Source organism: Spermophilus citellus, assembly GCF_964194105.1.
Source record: "Spermophilus citellus genome assembly, chromosome: 10".
Lineage (NCBI taxonomy): Eukaryota > Metazoa > Chordata > Mammalia > Rodentia > Sciuridae > Spermophilus > Spermophilus citellus.
Window position 1 is genome coordinate 67,123,309 of NC_138197.1, and position 18,309 is coordinate 67,141,617.

The window sequence follows — 18,309 nt, forward strand, 5'->3', positions numbered from 1 at the left end:
GGGCTTTTTTCTACTTTTATTATTGATCTTTGTTACTGATTTATTTCACAGTAGTAAGAGAAGATATTCTGAAAGATTTCAATATTTTGAAATTGTTGAGACTTCATAATATATCAATTTTAACAAAAAGTGTTTCTTTTGAAATGAGTATGAGTTGGTCACTAGTGGGTACAATTTTATATACATTTTATTTTATTATCCCAAGTAGTTATCCTAGAGATTACAACATATATCCTTGATTTATTACAGAATGGCTTAGTCTATTTGGGCTGCTATAACAAAAAACCATAAATACATAGCTCAAACAAAAAGTGTCTTTCTCACAGTACTAGAGGCTGGGGAGTCACAATCAGGGTGCCCACAGATTCAGTTTCTGGTGCGGGTCTGCTCCCCATGGATGGTGCCTTCTAGCGGTATCTTCTCATGGCAGATGTAGCAAACAAGCTCCCTAAGTCTCTTGCATAAGGTCACAAATCCCATTCATAGGGCTCTAGCCCCATAGTCTTAGTTGCCTCCCAAAAGCTGTTCACCTCATTGTCATCCCTGTGGGGTTATATTTGGGAGCATAAATATTTAAACTGCAACAAATCATTATTTTGTCATTCTTCTGATACTTGTAGACCCTTGGACCTTTCAAACTATTGACCCCTAGCAGGTGCAGTGACACATACTAGTAATCCCAGTAACTCAGGAGGCTGAGGCAGGAGGATTTCAAGTTTGAGGCCAGCCTTTTCAATTTAGCCAGGTCCTCTGCAAGTTTCTTTCAAAAGAAAAAACAATAAAAAGGGTTGGGATGTGGCTCAATGGTAATGCCCTTGGGTTCAATCCCCAGTACTACTACTATGACGATGACGACTACTACTAATACTACTACTGCTACTAATAATAATAATAATGACAATCTTCATACCAATAATAACAGAAATAATAAACTATGTGCCCCTCATAATTTTTGTATTCTTTTTGCCATGCAGATAAATTGTATATATTTATTTTATACTATAAATGACATTACAATTACCATTTTGTGTAGTCAATTGTAATTTATAAATATCTATTCATTTGCTCTTCCAATTTTTTTTCCTTCCTGCCTTTCCATATTTCTATCTGAGATTATTGTTTTCTGCCTGAAGAATATCTTCTAGTTAGTCTGAAACCATTTTTATTCCACCTTATTTCTGAAGGATGATTTTGCAAGCTACAGATCTAGGCCAACAATCATTTTCTTTAGGCAATTGAGGTTTAAAACATTATCTTCTGGAATCCATAATCTCTGTTGATAAGTCAACTGTAAATCTTAATATTGCTTCTTTGAAGATAGTGTCTTCTTTTTTCTTTTCTTTCCTTGTCATTCTGGCTGCTTTTAGGATTTTCCTTTTTATCTTTGGTCTTCAGTTTGTGACATGATTATTTGCAATTTTATCCTACTCTTGAATCTATGTAGTGAAGACTTTGTCTTTGAAAAATTCCTCTTCATTATCCCATGGCATGTTGTTTTTCTCCATTCGCTGTCATTCTGGGACCTCCGATTACATGTGTATGTGAAATTCTTCAAGCCTCAAGGTCTAGCTATTGTTTTTATTCTTTGTGCTCTTCCTTTTTGCTTCAAAGTCCTTTCCATTAATCTGGTTTCCAACTCACCAATGCAGCTCACTATCCTGTAGCTATTCTGTGTCCAATCTGTTGTATAACTAGTCCATTTGGGTTCCTAGTTTTAGATATTTTCAGATGTGACCAGAGGAATTAGCACAACTGTCCCAAAGCATGTGAACTACTTTCCTAAACCAATAGCTTCCTTTGCTCAGAGGAGCACGGGGCAAGCCTTACTTGGAGAGGGCAAGACTGTTCGCTATGGCATAGCGCCAAGTTAAATAGTTTTTGGAGTATCTGCTTCTCCATCCTTTTTCTCCTTCTACTACAAATTTCACAAAAACCACAAACCATTAAAACAAACCACTGTTTTAATGGTGGCACAGCCACCACTCTGAATCTGTGAACAGTGTGCATCAGGGGATAGATCTAGGGACTGAGATACTTTTCATTCATTCATTCATTGGACTAATTTTAGCAAGCACCTACACTGTGCTTTGTGCCAGAAGATTCTTACATCCTCCAAAAGACCATTTTACTAATTGTTCTTTGGCACTTGTGTTAGCTGGCTTTCCACTGAACTGAAAGTTGTTCACTTTCTAGTGATGTTCTCCTTTTTGTTAACCATTTAACTATGTTCTTTATCCTATTTGCAGGGGGGTGAGGGTCAGGGAGTGAACCCAGGAGTGCTTAACCACTGAGCAACATCCCCAGCCCTTTTTTTAATCTTTTGTTTAGAGACAGGGTCTCACTGAGTTACTTAGGGCCTAGCTAAGTTGCTGAGGCTGGTTTTGAACTCTTGACCCTCCTGCCTCAGCCTCCAGAGCTACTGGGATTACAGGTGTGAGCCACTCCACCCGGCTTCTTTATCCTATTAATGGGTATTTTATATTCCTTTTCTGGCAACTCTAATTTTTGGCTCATCCCTGGGTCAGACACTAGAGAAGCTTAGTCTCCAGCAGTATTCCAGGGCCTACACTTAACACCTACATCACTTGTCAGGAAGTAATTACATAAATACTCTCTGTATTTAATGCCTCAGTTTAGGAGGATGTTTACAGTACTGGTTTCTCCTTGTTTCTGAGCCACACCCTCATATTGGAGACAGGAGCCTAGAGAGTCAGTGCCCAGACATTTCTGAGCAATGCACCTGCACTTTGACCCTCTGGTCTTGGAAAATCCATTTCTGGGCAGCATTATCTCTGATCACTTGTAAATTTTAGAAACATTTTACTGTCACTGCCATTTAGAGACTATATCATATATTGGGCATTGGATGAACATAACTCAGTAATAAAAACATTATTTAGCTAATTGGATTAACTCATTTTAAAGATCTGTTCATCTTTAAAATTGATGTTGCCTTTACTTTAGAACAGAAGGATTAACTACTTATCAACTCTGTCAATATAGGGCCATGTTGATAGTGATGTAATAATGCATAGCTATACACACAAATTAATTCATCTCTATGTATTTAGGTTCCCTGTATCTTGTCCTTTTAAGCTCATTAAGGGTAGAGGCAGTTTTCTTATATTTTCTCACTCTTTACAGGTCCTAGCATAATACCTTGCATTGTCTGGTTTGGATTTGTTGCAAAATCTATCCCTTGCTTTAAGAGAAACCAATATTTAAAAATCAGACTTTTCATTTAAAGGATATTATAGTATTTCATATTTTTTAATAATTATCTGCTTTGGAGATGTATTTGCTTTTCAACAAATGCTTGAATTAGTTTCTGTTGTCTACTTTAGAAAATAAGCTTAGAGCACAGCCACTATGCAAGTTAATTGTGTTGGTTTAAAATATATTTGAGGGCTGGGTAAAGTGGTAAAGCACTAGCCTAGTATGTTCAAGGCCCTTGTGTTCAATGTCTAGCATCACAGAAAACAAACAAGCAAACAAAAAAATAGACACATAAATTTACATACATATATATTTGAGATGGAATTTAGTTAAATAATTATAAAAACTTGATGATGTAAGTTTGCACAAAATAACTTCAGTAGCAAGGCCAAGCAAGAATATTGATTTTTCAATAAAGTCTTGAATTTATTTGGTCAAATTCAAACACTTGCTGAATGGAATTTTTAGTTTTCAAAGAGCACTAATATTCAGCCTCTTGGTGAAATATTAATAATTTGATGAATTAGGAAAAAATGAGAGAGAAGCAGAAGATCATGGGAAGCAAGGAACTTACATATACACTTTTTATAGGCAAAGGGAATTCAAGTCCTCTGATGACCAGTTCAATTCCCTATCTGCATCAGCTAAAAATACCAAAAATAAAGTCTAAATACCTAAAAATAAATGTCTATAAAGATGATTGTGTCTCTAGAAAGTACCTCCCTCAAAATTCACAGCTTAATTATAACTTCTTAAATGATCAGCTCTTCTCTTTCTTTTTCTTTATGGTTCTATATCACTAGATTTGGAAGAAATCAAAACACATGTAAACATCTGTCCAGAGCAAACACAGTGAGTTTCCTGGAACCTCACATTAGAGCCATCAGTGGGGAGAGGAAAGCTAGGATGATAATATTATGTTTATTTTAGCCCTCTGCTTAGTTTTTGTTTCCAGGCACTGAACTGAACGTAGTTTCCAGAGCCAGAAATTATTATTGTTTATGTATCTGAACTTATTAATATTCTTTTAGAAATTTTTAGGTACAATAGATTCCAGGAGTATTTTAGGAACTTCTAAGTGGTGAAATTTAAATTGTAGTTCAGTGGAAAGCCAGCTAACACAAGTGCCAAAGAACAATTAGTAAAATGGTCTTTTGGAGGATGTAAGAATCTTCTGGCACAAAGCACAGTGTAGGTGCTTGCTAAAGTTAGTCCAATGAATGAATGAAAAGTACCTCAGTCCCCAGATCTGTCCCCTGATGCACACTGTTCACAGATTCAGAGTGGTGGCTGTGCCACCATTAAAACAGTGGTTTGTTTTAATGGTTTGTGGTTTTTGTGAAATTTGTAGTAGAAGGAGAAAAAGGATGGAGAAGCAGATACTCCAAAAACTATTTAACTTGGCGCTATGCCATAGCAAACAGTCTTGCCCTCTCCAAGTAAGGCTTGCCCCGTGCTCCACTGTGCAGAGGAAGTTATTGGTTTAGGAAAGTAGTTCACATGCTTTGGGACATTTGTGCTACCTCCTCTGGTCACATCTCTGTGATCCCTGCAGTTCACAGTCTCTGCTGGAAGGGCAGGCCTAAGTGACCCTGAACCCACCTTGCATCCCCTTTGCCCCAGTCTGATTAGGCCAGGGGTAGACTCCTGGATAGCAACATCAGATTCTGTCTCATGATTTTGATTCAAGTTACAGATTACAAGTTACAATCAGTGGTTGTAGACCACAGCTGAGAGCCTGCGTTCAGTTAGGGACAAGGTTGGCATCAGTGAAAACCCAAGTCCCATACAGCCAAACCCACTGGAGAGCAAAGTTATCATCAGAGGAAGCCAAAAATCTATGGGGAGAAGAAATGAGACATGCTTTTAAAAAGTATGAGTCCCTGGATTTGATCCCCAGCACTGAAGGGAAAAAAAAAAAGATTAGAATCAAAGAGAAAGAATCAAAAACAAAAGAAAGAATAACAGAGAGAACCAAGACCAACCAGCCTGAAAATCTAGCTTTCTATTTCCTAGCACTGGTCCTCTGAATCTAGTTGGACTTTGTTTCCTGCTCATGGATGTCTATAAAATTGCATCTTTATCTTTACAGAGAATTCATCATTTAATTTCAGTTCATTGGAGTGAGACTTGATTCCTAGCAACCAACAACCTCTGTTGAAGGGACTTATCCCCCTCCTTGGGCACTCGGTACTTTGGTTCAACCCTTCTCTCTGCTGTAAGGAAAGAAAGGCTCTGAAAAACACTCACTATCAAATACTTAGTTTGCTGAATCTTCGTGTAGCATCTTGGAAGAGCATAATGACAAGAAGGCTACACGAGACACTAAGGAATAACAAGAATTCATGATGCCATGCTTTGGCATCAGCTGGGATGTATTGTAGGAGGAGCACCGAACACCTCCTGTTGTCACAGTAGCCGACAACACACACTGCCTGAAAGGGCTACTTACTATCACACTTATACATTCCTCCCACATCCCACACACCATCTACTACACCACCTCTTCTATCAAAACATAAATGACTTGAAAACAAAGGTGACATCCCCATATTATATGCTGAGCACCTCCATTCGGTGTCTAAGAGTTATGATGTTCTTTTGGATGGATGCATATCCTACGTATAATCTGATCTGAATATTCCGAGAACTTTAGGCCTAATGTGCAGAAACCCTTCTTTCCCTTTTTACCATTCCTTCTGGACTCCATCCACCTTTGAACTTACATGAGCTCTGCTAGAATTGTTTGAAGCCCATGAGGGAGATAAGAAATCATTATTAGCTTTTACTTAGCCCAGTGGGGAGGGAACCGGATTAGAGTTGGCCCAGTCACATCTATAAAGTGGTGGTTAAGGGAGTCACTATTTTTCTGCGCCAGCACACCTTCCTATTCCATCTGTGCACTCCCAAACCAGGGTGCAGGATTCATCCCATGCCAATCACAAAGCTGCCTTTGCTATGGAGACCCAGCAGGCACACAGCCCAGGGCCACCAGGGCAGGACTGGGTGTGGGAGCCCAGAATGCCAAAGGCCCATGTGGTACAATGTCCAGCTATTCACTGGGAAGAGGCCATTCTCACAGACTCAATCTAAGGCTAATGAGGAAAGAAAAGGAACTTGGGACTATTCATAAATACTGTTTTAGAAAAATGATTTTCATTCATAAAGGAATGCTTTTTCTGACAGACTATCATTAACATCTTCTTTCCCTTTTCTGTATCATCAAAGACAAGAGTAATATTCAGAACACTGAAAAGTCATACACAGAAATAAAAGAAAATGATGTTTTGGCATGCTCGGTTCTCTACCATCTTATGTTCTTGTCTTTTCTAGTACAATAGTAGGATTTATTTGCTAAACATTCCAATTTTGCAGAGTGAGTCACTGTGAAGGTAGAACCAAGCTGAATCATTCATCCTTCTGTCAATCAATTCCTTGTTTTCATTTTTCTTCGGTGCATTTATCATTGTACTAGAAAAGGTATTAGGAATCCTTCTATTTCAAGCACTTCTTCCTTTCATTTATTTGGTTTAGTTCACAAGTAGTGCAGTAAAGCTATCCTGAACCTGTGTTGGTTCATATTCCTATTTAAAATGTTGGTTTAGAAATTTGAATCAGGCACAATTTTCAATATATCAGATCTAGTACCTTTTATATGGGAGGCAAGTGTTATCTGGAAAGGTAGGATGGAAAGGTCTTTTCTCACCTGGAGAAAGATCAATGGCTATGGATTCTGATGATACACCTATGTCTTCACTTGTTTAAGTAAGGCTTGTTTTGTTTGAATATGAAGACTCTAGCTTACTCTATCCCAAGTTAGAGTCATCTAAGATATTGAGTTCATTGTGATATGTTATTTTTAAGGCTCATCTTTTATTATTTATACCAGATACTTTCAAGAAAAAGAAGTAATAACAGTAAGGAACAAAATATTACTTGGAGCCAAACTGTGATTTTGGGTGGGGGTCAGAGTATGGGAAGGAACGCTTGTCCAAAAGTCACAGGAGCTGAACACTGGTCACTGACAGTGTTTGGCTCACCATGAGGTGAATGGCTGCCACTCATTAGGTTTTTTTGTGCTCCATCATCCCCCTCAATAAAATGAGTGCCTGATATCTCATTCTAAGACTCATTTACTGACCCATTTCTCATTGTTCATCATCAGACTCAAAACTTTTAACAAAATCTTCCCAAGTATTATGCATTTAACAATCCACTGTTCAGGATCCATTATATTTTCAATGCATAATCATCATTAGCCCTTTGAATCTTTCCTATTTTAACTAAATCGATGGAGAAAACTATGAATTAAAGGCAAAATTTGAATTTACTATGTATTATTTCTGAGAGAAGAACTTGGAGATATAATTTGTCATAGATAGTAGCTTCTCTCTAAAGCCCAGTGATCAAGAAAGTAAATTCAAGTTATCCTTTGAATACATCCCTGGTTGCAGATTCATAGGCTACCTGCTTGTTAAAACACATGGTGTGGGGATGGGGTTGTGGCTCAGTGTTGGAGCACTTGCCTAGCACCTGTGAGGCATTGGGTTTGATGTCGAGGAGCACCACATAAAAATAAAATAAAGCTATCATGTCCATCTATAATTTTAAAAATATTAAAGAAAAAATACATGGTGCATCAAAATAACATTTCAGCGTCATTAGCTTTTCAGTACTCAAAATCATTTCAGTGCTTGGGAAAATCTGGTGAGCATGCTTACATGTGAGCATTTGATAGGATGTATCAAAAATGTATGTATACTATACTAAAGGATTTCTGGCATGATTTGCCATTTTTTAGTTCAGTTTCACATCATGTCTTTTTCTATAATAATAACAATAATGGGTATAAGGATAATAGATTACACAGCCATTCCCTCACCACCCCCACCCCAGATTATGTCACGCAATCTTCCAATCAAGGTGTTGCCAGTTTGTAAAGAGGCTTCATGACATCAGGAGGAGAGTCTGGGTGTCCTTGCAGGGTTGGTGCTTTACAGCATTAGGCTGAACCAGGATGATGCCATTTTGGGGTCAGAAATAATGGATTACTGTCAGTTTCATGTGGCTCAAGCTAAAGAATTTTGGGTTTGCTTTCCAGTCCTGAAAGTCTTTTGTGCGTCAAGCCCATTACCTAACTAACTGCTGAGCCTTGGTTTGTGACAGGAGCGTAACATGTACTTTGCAGGGTTGCCACAAGGCTTAGCTATGACATGTAGAAATATTCTGTCTGGAAGTCACAATATTCTAGAAATAGTTAATAATAGAATATTATTATCCATATAAATAAGTTAGAGAATTTCCTCACTTTCTCTTCCAGCAATTCTGCATATATGGCCTGGATGATGGTTGCTATGGGAAAGAGAAATGGAAAATGTTTGTTGGGCAAGCATGATTTTTAAAACCCCAATAGCTTTACAGGCTTTCCCCTTCTGTATGCTCTGGTATGTCCTAGTAAGGTCACAGATAAAGTCTGACATACTTGGTGAAGTATCTAAATAGGAAATGTACTGAAGCAAACCAAGAACAGAGTTTAAAAAAAAAATCAAAGCCCTGAGCAAACATTCTGAACTTTTGGCAGCAGAATTGGGCTGCCCGAATCCCCATGACTCTCTGAGTTATTAATAGTGACTCATTTTGCCATATTTTGAGCAGATATATATTTATAGGTTATACAGTATCTGTGTGTAGAGACTTGCAAGGTTTGATGGCCTTCTTGAAAAGTGTGTTGTCCCGGGAGAGAGTGGGACCAGGGTGCCGTCTTGTCATCTGGGTAGCACCTAGCTTGTTAAATGCTACGGGAAAGATGGGCGCTGCAGCAAAGCCTGGAACACGGCTCCCATCTGCTCTGCCAGAAGCGCGATGAACTCAGGAGTTGCACAACAGTAGTAATTCGCAGCTATTTATGACCATTTTCATAGCGAAAGGTCTAGATCAGAAGGCTGTGTTTACATGCCAAGCAGCAAAACGGTTCCATGAATCATCCCACAGTAACTTTTGGTCAAACCAATCAACCGAGTAATGAAAAACCAACCAGCTGGTCTAGAAGCTGTGATGAACACACCTCATAGTAGCCTCCACCTTCAGGATGCTCTTCTGAATCTGAGATCAAATGGACTCCCACCCCCACAGGGTGCTGTGCCCATCATTAAGAAAACATATTTTTAGCCCATGTTTATTTTCTCCTGGTCATGGCTCCATTATGTGACTTCAATTAGTGACCCCATGACTCATTTGCATCAAGACCGGTAAAACCCTTTCATTTGTCCATTTAAACTGACTTGAGGTTTTAGTTAATTATCACTTCCTGTCAGCCTGAAGGTCAGACTATTTCCCTTTGTTTCACTCAGCAGTTAATCCCCTCATTAAGGGCGATGGGAAATGAATAATTAAACATGTGCCATTTTCATAGTTCAGGTAGTGAGAGGCCCTCAGGTCCCAGAGGATGCTCTCAGAGAAAAAGTCAGGAAAGTGTTGAAGACCCTATCTCCCCCAAACATGCAAGTTTCTATCTGCCTCCATTAAGGCTTTTCCCCTAAATTGAAGCAAAATGAAAACAGCAGTTATGGGGCAGGGCTGTGACCCTCGCTAGCTGTGGGACTTGAGGGGAAGAAGCTCACCTTTGATACTACAGATTTTCTCCGTTATATAATGGGAGTGATAATGGGAATTAAAAGAGTGAATGAACATGCTTACGATGGTGGCTGCCACATAGTAGGAGATCAGTGAATGTTAGCTACATGTGCTGTTCTCATCATCACGTGGGCACATCATCTTCTGAGTGCTTGAGGGTTTTAGGCCTTAGTCCAATACCCACTTGCAGAGTGTTTGGATGTTCACTGGGACAAGGATCAAGGGTAAATTTTGTTAGTTTCTGGAGAAAGAACAGAGGTAGCCACGTCTCTAGGGTGATAAGGAATTTAACTCCTACCAGATTAGGGCTCGGGATATAGCTCAGTTGGTAGAGTGTTAGCCTTGCATGTATAAGGCCCTGGGTTCTAATCCCCAGCACTACAAAAAAAAAAAAAAAAAAAAAAAAAAAACAATGACTATTAACTTCAATCAAAGCACTGGAAAATTTCTACCAAACTTCTGCTAGTTACTCTAACAGGGTATTTTGTATTTTTGAGGTTGGAAGCCTATAGGCAGACGAAAGACAGTAGATAGGATCCAGAAGGAAGGGGAAGCCACCCACAGCAGCTTCCACTGGTGCAATCCAAATTCCTGACATAGAAGCCAGGTCCCATTGCCTCAGCCCTCCCACTGCTTCTCCATTTCAGGAGGTCCCCCAGGACCTCTCACATGCCAGCCAAAAGTAGATTGAGGAAGTCCTGGCCCCATCAAGAAATGCCTCTGAGTCTACCTTGGTCATTTCTTTTGCCAAGTCAGTCAGGGAACTGCACATAGTAGGGATGCCTACCTTCAAGATGGAGTTCAGAGAAAGCTCTATAGAGGAAAGTGGGTCTTAGCTGAGTTTGGAAGGAAGACTAAGACTTGGTTGGCTGTTAAACAGGAGATATTTCAAGTCAGTAAGTTCAAGAGCAGAATGGGAAGGGTCTGGGGTGTTCTTAGAATAGGAAACCTGTGAGACTGAAACAGGCTGCCTATGGGAGTGACATTGGCCAAGGCTGTTGATGAGGGTGGGAAGGTTGGATGAAGCTCTTGGACTTTATCCTGCCATTAATACAGATGATAGAGGATGGACGAAGGATTCTAGAGGGAAAGTGTAGTACTGTGCAGGCAGAATTGGTAGGGAGAGGCTTAATGAGAGAAAGATTAGTTCGGGGTCAAGGGCCTGAGATAAAGGGAAGCTGAGAATGAGAAGGAAAATAAAATGAATTAGAGCAGCTCTATGATTATTGAAAAGGAGGTGGAAACTATTGCTCATTCCTGAGTCTTAAAATTTATTCTGTCATTGCTTTACCCCAAATAGTCATTCCTAGCTGGATTTTTTTTTGTGGGGAAATATTTTGCCATTTTAAAAAAGGTTCTAGTAAGAAGTAGCTTTGAAACTGCTCATGGAAGAATAAAAGTCACTGGGGGAGAATGAACAGAGTGTGAATGATTGAAGAGTGACTGAAAGCACTGAAGCCTTTCAAAAGAACATGCACGGGAATTGATGCTCAATGTGACAAACACAGTCTCACAGCTACTTCAGTCCCCATCAGTGCAGAGAAATCCTTTCTAGATTGTCCCAAAGGGGAGAAAAATATTATAATGATGTAGTTAACAAGTTGTATGAATTTGTAATTGAAAAAAAATTATATCAGAAAATTAAACCTGGAGAACTTAAATATTCTTTTATCATTTTATAGAGGAATGACCAAAACAAAACAGTGAAGAAACACCCTGAGTCCCATGAATATTGGATCTATTGCCAGAAGGTAAGTGTTTGGATTCTCAATCTAGTGCTCTTTCTGGTTGGCCACAAAAGTCCAGAGAGATCATTTCATGGCTGAATAGAAGACTTTGGTGGTTTGCCGCAGTCTGGCTGGGCACAAAACCACTCAAACAGGAACAAACTTTATTTTTGAAACTCCCGCCAATGCCTGTATGCTCCCGGGAAATATGCCGACCCACACAAGCGGCATTCTCCAGGACACACACACCAACAGGAAATCCCTCCTCCGGAATTCCCTCCTACGGCACTTCCCCAACCAATGGGAACTCTCCAGGAGTCCCATAGCAGGCCGAGGTGGACAGCAGGGGTCTAATATCCATTTGAATGCAGATCTTAACATAAGCATTTTCAACCAAAAATGCCATGCATCATTTTTACTTGGCTATGGCTCTTAGCAGTGGTTTGCATTTTCTCCTTTCAAAGTCAAAAATGTTTTGTTAGACGCATTTATGTCATTGCTCCTTACTGCATTATTTTTTCTTGTTTGTAGCATTAAATCATTAAGTGTGAGGTAATCCTTGTGATGAAGATAACTCTATCCAGGGTGTGAGTTGCATAGTGGGAAGGAAAGTACACACCTCTAGGCAGCCTTTGGCTTCGGATCCATCCTCTTACCTCTTAGGTGTTCAGGTTAAGGTGAATTCCTGAGAAGCATCAGCAAACACCATCTCTGATCCCGCATGGATAGATGTAGAGCCACCTGCTAGAGTCCACAGGGTCTCTGGGTACCCCTCCCCTAGGTCAGAACCCCTCCTCCATCTCGGAGGGGGCCTCTCCCCAACAGGGCACACATTGACCTCAATTCCTGTTTCTCTGCTTTAGTTCCTCACCTATCCGAGCAAAAGTTTAAAACAAACAAAAAAGCCTATCCAATCAGAGCAGGTTTCTTTTTCCTCCAAACCTTTTTTCTGCCTCTGCCTTTCATACAAAAAATGGAGGGCAGGTTAGGGGGAGGAGTAGGAAGAGGACCCAAACATTCTTAGGGGCCTGCTCCCTCGTCTCCAGGCTGTAGCCTTCTCTCTAAGGCACCTTCCCCCCCCACCCCCAGACCTGTATGCTAAGAACTTTCGCTGGAGAAGTACACCAAACACCCACCCTAGGTCACTGTAGACTGTTTTTCCACCATGTTAGTGATGTGCCCAAACTCCGGCACAGGAAACCTTGATCAGGAAAGCTACAGAACTCATTTGACAGAGGCTCAGACAAAGTGTTCATAAAGCAAGAGCATGTGCATCTGAAAGTCTGTGATTTTTAACATAACCCATAACATACTGAAGCAGGGGGATTGTCATTAGGATGTTGTTCCATTAACAGGGCATTTAAGAGACCTATCTGGATATCTCTGGCTTGATGACATTTCATTTTGAAATTGGGTCAAATAGAAATACAGTAATAGGTGGTAAGTGTCTTAGACTCAATGTTGAAGTTTGAACATTAGAGAAACACACCAAGGCAAGCATATAAAGCAGGGGTAACACAGACTTCTCCCAGGAGGGAGAAGGGGCCCATAGCTGGTATCCTGGTATCCCAAGAAGTGAGGTGTTCTGCCCTGTTTATGTGTCCTAGGCTTCCTTTGTTCTCCTGCCCTCTTCCTCTATCTTTCTCCTTCCTGTGTATGTGACTAGGCCCAGGAATGCTAGATGGGATGGCCAAAAAGGTGGGAAACAGGTGGGCTGAAGGGGGAAGGGCAGGATGGAGCAGCTCAGGACACATTAATTAACAACCTTATAGCTCCCTGTAGGGAGGGGCAATTCCTGGGACTGACCTTAGGGCTGCTCTCTGTTAGTTCCCTCCCTGGGCCATGGAGAAGGGAAGAATAGAGTTTCTTCCTCTCAAGGCAGAGTATGTGCTGCTTCTATCCATTAGACCCGCTTGGGAAGCCAAGAAAATGGTCTTGAATACAAGAAGGTAAATTAAGGTGAACTGTTCATGTTTTGCCTATCTTCCCAGAAGAAGCAAAAGGTACCCTGGGTTAAAGTTAGAGCACTAGGGAGGGCCAGGGCAGAGTGTTTGACACCAGCCTGGGCAGAGAGACCAGATCACAGAAGGTAGTGGAACTAGCAGCAGAAACCCCTTCCTCAACTGAATCTGCAGCTGAAGTGGCACAAGGACCAGCGTGCAGACTGCTGGCAGTGAGCCTGGCAGGGAAGGCCGCGATACCTCAGGAATGAAAGGAGCCTCAGGATTCAGGCTCAGCCTCTGGAGTCATGGGTTCGCCTCTCACACGGGAGCCTGTTCTGCAGGATCTGTTCAGATCCAATGTGCCCCGGAAGAGAAAATTGGTGGGAAAGTGTCTCACTCCCAAAACTTCTCTCACAGAGATGAGACTCCCAATGCAGAAAAATCAGGATGGTTACTGCCAATTACCAGCTGAGTGTCTTCAGGAAAACCACTTAATCTTTCTGAATCTCCGTTTCCTCATCTGTAAAATAGAGTTAGAGACAATAATTACTTTCTGGGGTCGATTGAGGGCAAAATGACTATTTGAGAAAATGAAAAGCTATTCCGACCCCAGCAAGCACCCAGTAAATGGTAGAGAGACACGTCCGGCAGCCCAGCGGTGGAAGGTTGTGATGGAGTAAAGGACTCACTGACCGCGCTGGCCATGAGGAATTCAAGATGGAGTGGATGGATGGATGAGCCTGGCTTTTCTTAGTTCGAGAACACTGCTGCTGAGGTGGGGACTGAGGATAGGACAGGGGACAAAAGGCAGCAAGAGCAGCCCAATGCTGCTGAGCTTCTCAGGGGCCAGTTCCCAAACTGCCCATGTACAGACCTAAACATGCAGATTCAACAACCTCAAAGGAAAGTAACAGGGATGGTGAAGAAGAGCAGGTCTTTCCTGTGACTTCCTCTCCTGCAATCTTTTGTACCCTGCACATTCCTGATGTGTCCAGATTCTGTCTGGAAGCTGACACATTCCCACTGAACATTCCTCACATCTTTGTCCAACCTGGATAATCAACTTTTTACTTCTTGCTGCTCAGATAAATCAAATTGTCATAGATTCATTCCCATTTTCCCGACCCCTGGTGAGACTGAGTGTCTTTTTGCATATTTATTGGCCAGTGGCATCTTCTCTTACATCTCCATTACTTGACACTTAAACAGAGTGGAATCATCTTTGGGATCAGTCCAAGCCCAGGGTTCACTGTGGCCACTCCAATTGCTTTATTTTGTTTACTTCTGTACTTCATGCCTCTGATTAGTCCATTTAATTTTAGAAGTGTATAACACGTCCATGCACACACAGACCTTGTTAATCTTCCTTTGGCAGATTCCTGACAAGAGGTAGAAAACTCTTTTATCTTGCGGATTCATCATGTTCAGATCTGGAAATGAAAACTAAAATAAACTTTTCACTTTGTCTTCCAACTCAACTCAAAATCATTCTAGGTCCAGTGAAAATCACCCAGTTGATAGTTTACTTCTGTTTTTGCACTGTCTAAGGAATGCTTTGGAGACTGAGTACAAAAGAAGGAAGTTTCAAGATGTTTCGCAAACTGGATTTAAAGGTTTAAAATCCCTACTTCTCTCCTAGCAATCTTCATGCCTCTTGTAGCAAATCATTTAGCTTTTCTTTCTCCGTAAGTGGGGAGAAGGCGTTGATCCATGTCAGAGTTTCTTGACCCTGGCTACACATTAGAATTAGTTGAAAAAACATTTTTTAAAAAGACTACAGTAAACAAAGGCGAATGGGGGGAGAGAAAGGGAGAGAGAAGGGAAAGCATATGGAAATGGTAGGAGACCTTCAATGATACATAAAATTATAAGAGGTTATGAGGGGCAAGGGGAAGGGAAAAAAAAGGGAGAGAATTGAACAACAGCAGAGGAGGTAGAGAGGGAAGATTGGGAGGGGAGGAGAGGGGAGGGGGGATAGTAGGGGATAGGAAAGGTAGCAGAATACAACAGTCACTAATATGGCATTATGTAAAAATGTGAATATGTAACAGATGTGATTCTGCAATCTGTATTTGGGGTGAAAATGGGAGTTCAAAACCCAATTTGAGTCAAATGTATGAAAGATGATATATCATGAGCTATGTAATGTTTTAAATAATCAATAAAAAAAAGAGATGAATGAAAAAAAATAAAAATAAATATAAAGACAAGTACAAAATACTACATTATTGTAATTGTGGTAGAAAAATTATTTTAATTCTAGTATAAAAGTTAAACTAAGAAGTTTTTAATTAAGACTATAACATACAATTATAGTTTATATTATCCAATTATAATTTATGTCATATATTGTTACAGTATACACAATATAAATAGATATGTGACAATTGTAATATAAAATGTTAGGGGAATAGATAATGTAGCTTTTGAATGTGATTGAACCTATGTTGCCATCAACTTGAAATAAAAGATAGGTTTTATGATAAATGTTCTTATTAGAGTAAAATAAAAACAAAAATAATAGATAAAAAAACAAAAAACATTTTAATTTTTTTTCTTTAAAAAATTTTAAAGATGACACTGTAGACCAGTTAAATCAGATTGCAGTATTTTTTTTTAATGCCTCAGCTGGTTTTCATGTGCAGCCAAGAATGGGTGTCACTGAACATGATGATCTCTGATATTCTCTCTAAAGAACATCTCTAAGATTCTAAAGTATGTTAAGTTCGGACAATTTATCATACTCTTCAGTAATTTTTAACCTGTTAAAACGGAGTTTCGTTTTCCCACACAGTGCAATGGAGTTTAGAACTGGCCTAAAAGGTTGACCAAGAAAATGCTTGCTGATAGTCCAAATCATTCAAGAATTTTCCTTCTTCTCCTCTGATATTCATATCTCTAAATGAAACATTATAATGGGCTTTTTTGTTGTTGTTGTTTAAGCTGAAAAGTAGATGAGCAGAGAAAGGTAAGTGAATGGACAATAAAACATGTAAATGCTAATCCAGAGGATAGCCAGCAACCATTCTGAAGTTAAAAATAAAAAAACATTGTGTGTAGAGATATCAAGTGAGCTTTGTAGACATCGCCAATAAAGATGAAAGAACAATGGAATTACAGGAAAACCCGCTTCAGTGGACAATTTTTTACTCAGTAGCTATGCAGTCAACTAGTTATGAACTGTAAACATATTTCACCCAGGAAGTGTTTGATGGCAGTTTGTGCTTGACAAGAACAACAGGTCCAGCATAGGACCTGGCTCAAGTTTAACAGAGTATGATACTTCTGCTTAACATAGGACTTCTATTATTGAAGAGTCAAAAACCCACAAAGATACTGAATGTTATTGTTCTTAAATACATGATAAAGACCTCAAGTGCAAGAGAAGCAGCCTTACCTTGAACTTCAAATGATAAGTGTCTGTCACCCTTCAGCAACATCATCACTGAAAGGGTCTGAGGCTCCCTAAAAATCTGCTTTGATCATGAAAACATGAGTTTCATTTTTGGATCAAACTGGCATTTTCCTTTAGGTGGTTATTGATCAGTCTCTTCTCTGCTGAGTCAATAACAGACACATACAGAGGTTGGTCCAACGTGAAGTTTGATTTCTCAGGCCACAAATGCAGAGAGCCACGAGGTCACAGCACCAAACGTTTGAGCTTTTCGGTTCAAAAACCATAGGTGGCATTAAAGAAGGTACTGGTGTTCTTTGAAGTTTGATTTATGTAACTTCAGATTTCAAAAAGAAATACGTTTCCCCTCCCACAGAATTCAACTGCTTTAGAAGTGTGGTTTTTAAACTGTGTGTGTGTGTTTTTTTAATTGATTTTTGGTAAAGTGAAGAGTCCATTTAACATTTGAGTTGTCTTGATAAAAGGAACCCAGGGATGCTGTGAACCTCATATTTCAAGGGCCTGTGCAAAGCTACAAGGACACAAAGATGAGGCCGACCTCACTCTGCTGAGTAGTTCACTTGCTTTCCAGGGGAACCCAAACCACCAGGCAAGAGGGTTATGGAAGACAGCCTTCAAAAGGCTTCGTGACAGGAGGAACATCTCCATGATTTTCACTGACCCTCAGAAGAAGTAAATGCTTGTCAGATTTTTACATTATTTATTTCTATACTTTAAGATTGTGACCCAATACAAATAACACAGAATTTACCATATGAACCATTTTTAAGTGTTTAACACGGGGACCTTAAATCCACTCACGCTGTTGTGCTACCGTCATCACCAACCATCCACAGAACTCTTTCCATCTTGCACAACTGTAACGCCACACACACACTAAACAATAACTCCCCATTCCCCTTCTCTTTAGGACCTGGCAACTACCATTCCACTCTGTCTCTGTTGACTCCTCTGGCTACCTCATATAGTGGGATCATCCAATACTTGTCCTTTTGTGATTGGCTTACTTCAGTCTTCAAGGTAGATGGTTTTTTTTAAGAACTAGTACTTTGAAGTGTTTCATAAGCAACCAGTTGTACTTGTTCTAGCTGAGGTATCCCTGTTTGTTATAAAGCTTATTAGAAAGTGGTTTCTGGTGGTAAAGGGAACTGATTAGATGTCACTTTGCACTCAGAGTTGTAGGAAATGAGCATCATTCGTGGATTGTCTGGACCCTTCTATGAGCACTGTGAGCTCTCAAAAAGCTCCAGACCTGCTCTTAGAACTGTTCATGGAAGTCCTGCAGCTCTCCCACCAAGGGGCCGGGGGGGGGGGGGGGGGGGGGGGGGGGGGGCAACCGGCCTGACTTGGAGCTGCCTCCAGCCTGGTTCACACA

General features: G+C 40.2%; 1 protein-coding gene across 2 annotated transcripts in view; it reads left to right on the top strand.

Moving 5' to 3' along the window:
• Positions 1-18,309, top strand: part of PCED1B (PC-esterase domain containing 1B) — a 134,578-nt gene that overhangs the window by 12,254 nt on the left and 104,015 nt on the right. For both annotated transcript variants that reach the window (XR_014024014.1, XM_081309435.1), the window contains exon 2: positions 11,532-11,600. The gene's annotated coding sequence lies outside the window, so the exon portion shown is untranslated. The remainder of the gene's footprint in view (positions 1-11,531; positions 11,601-18,309) is intronic.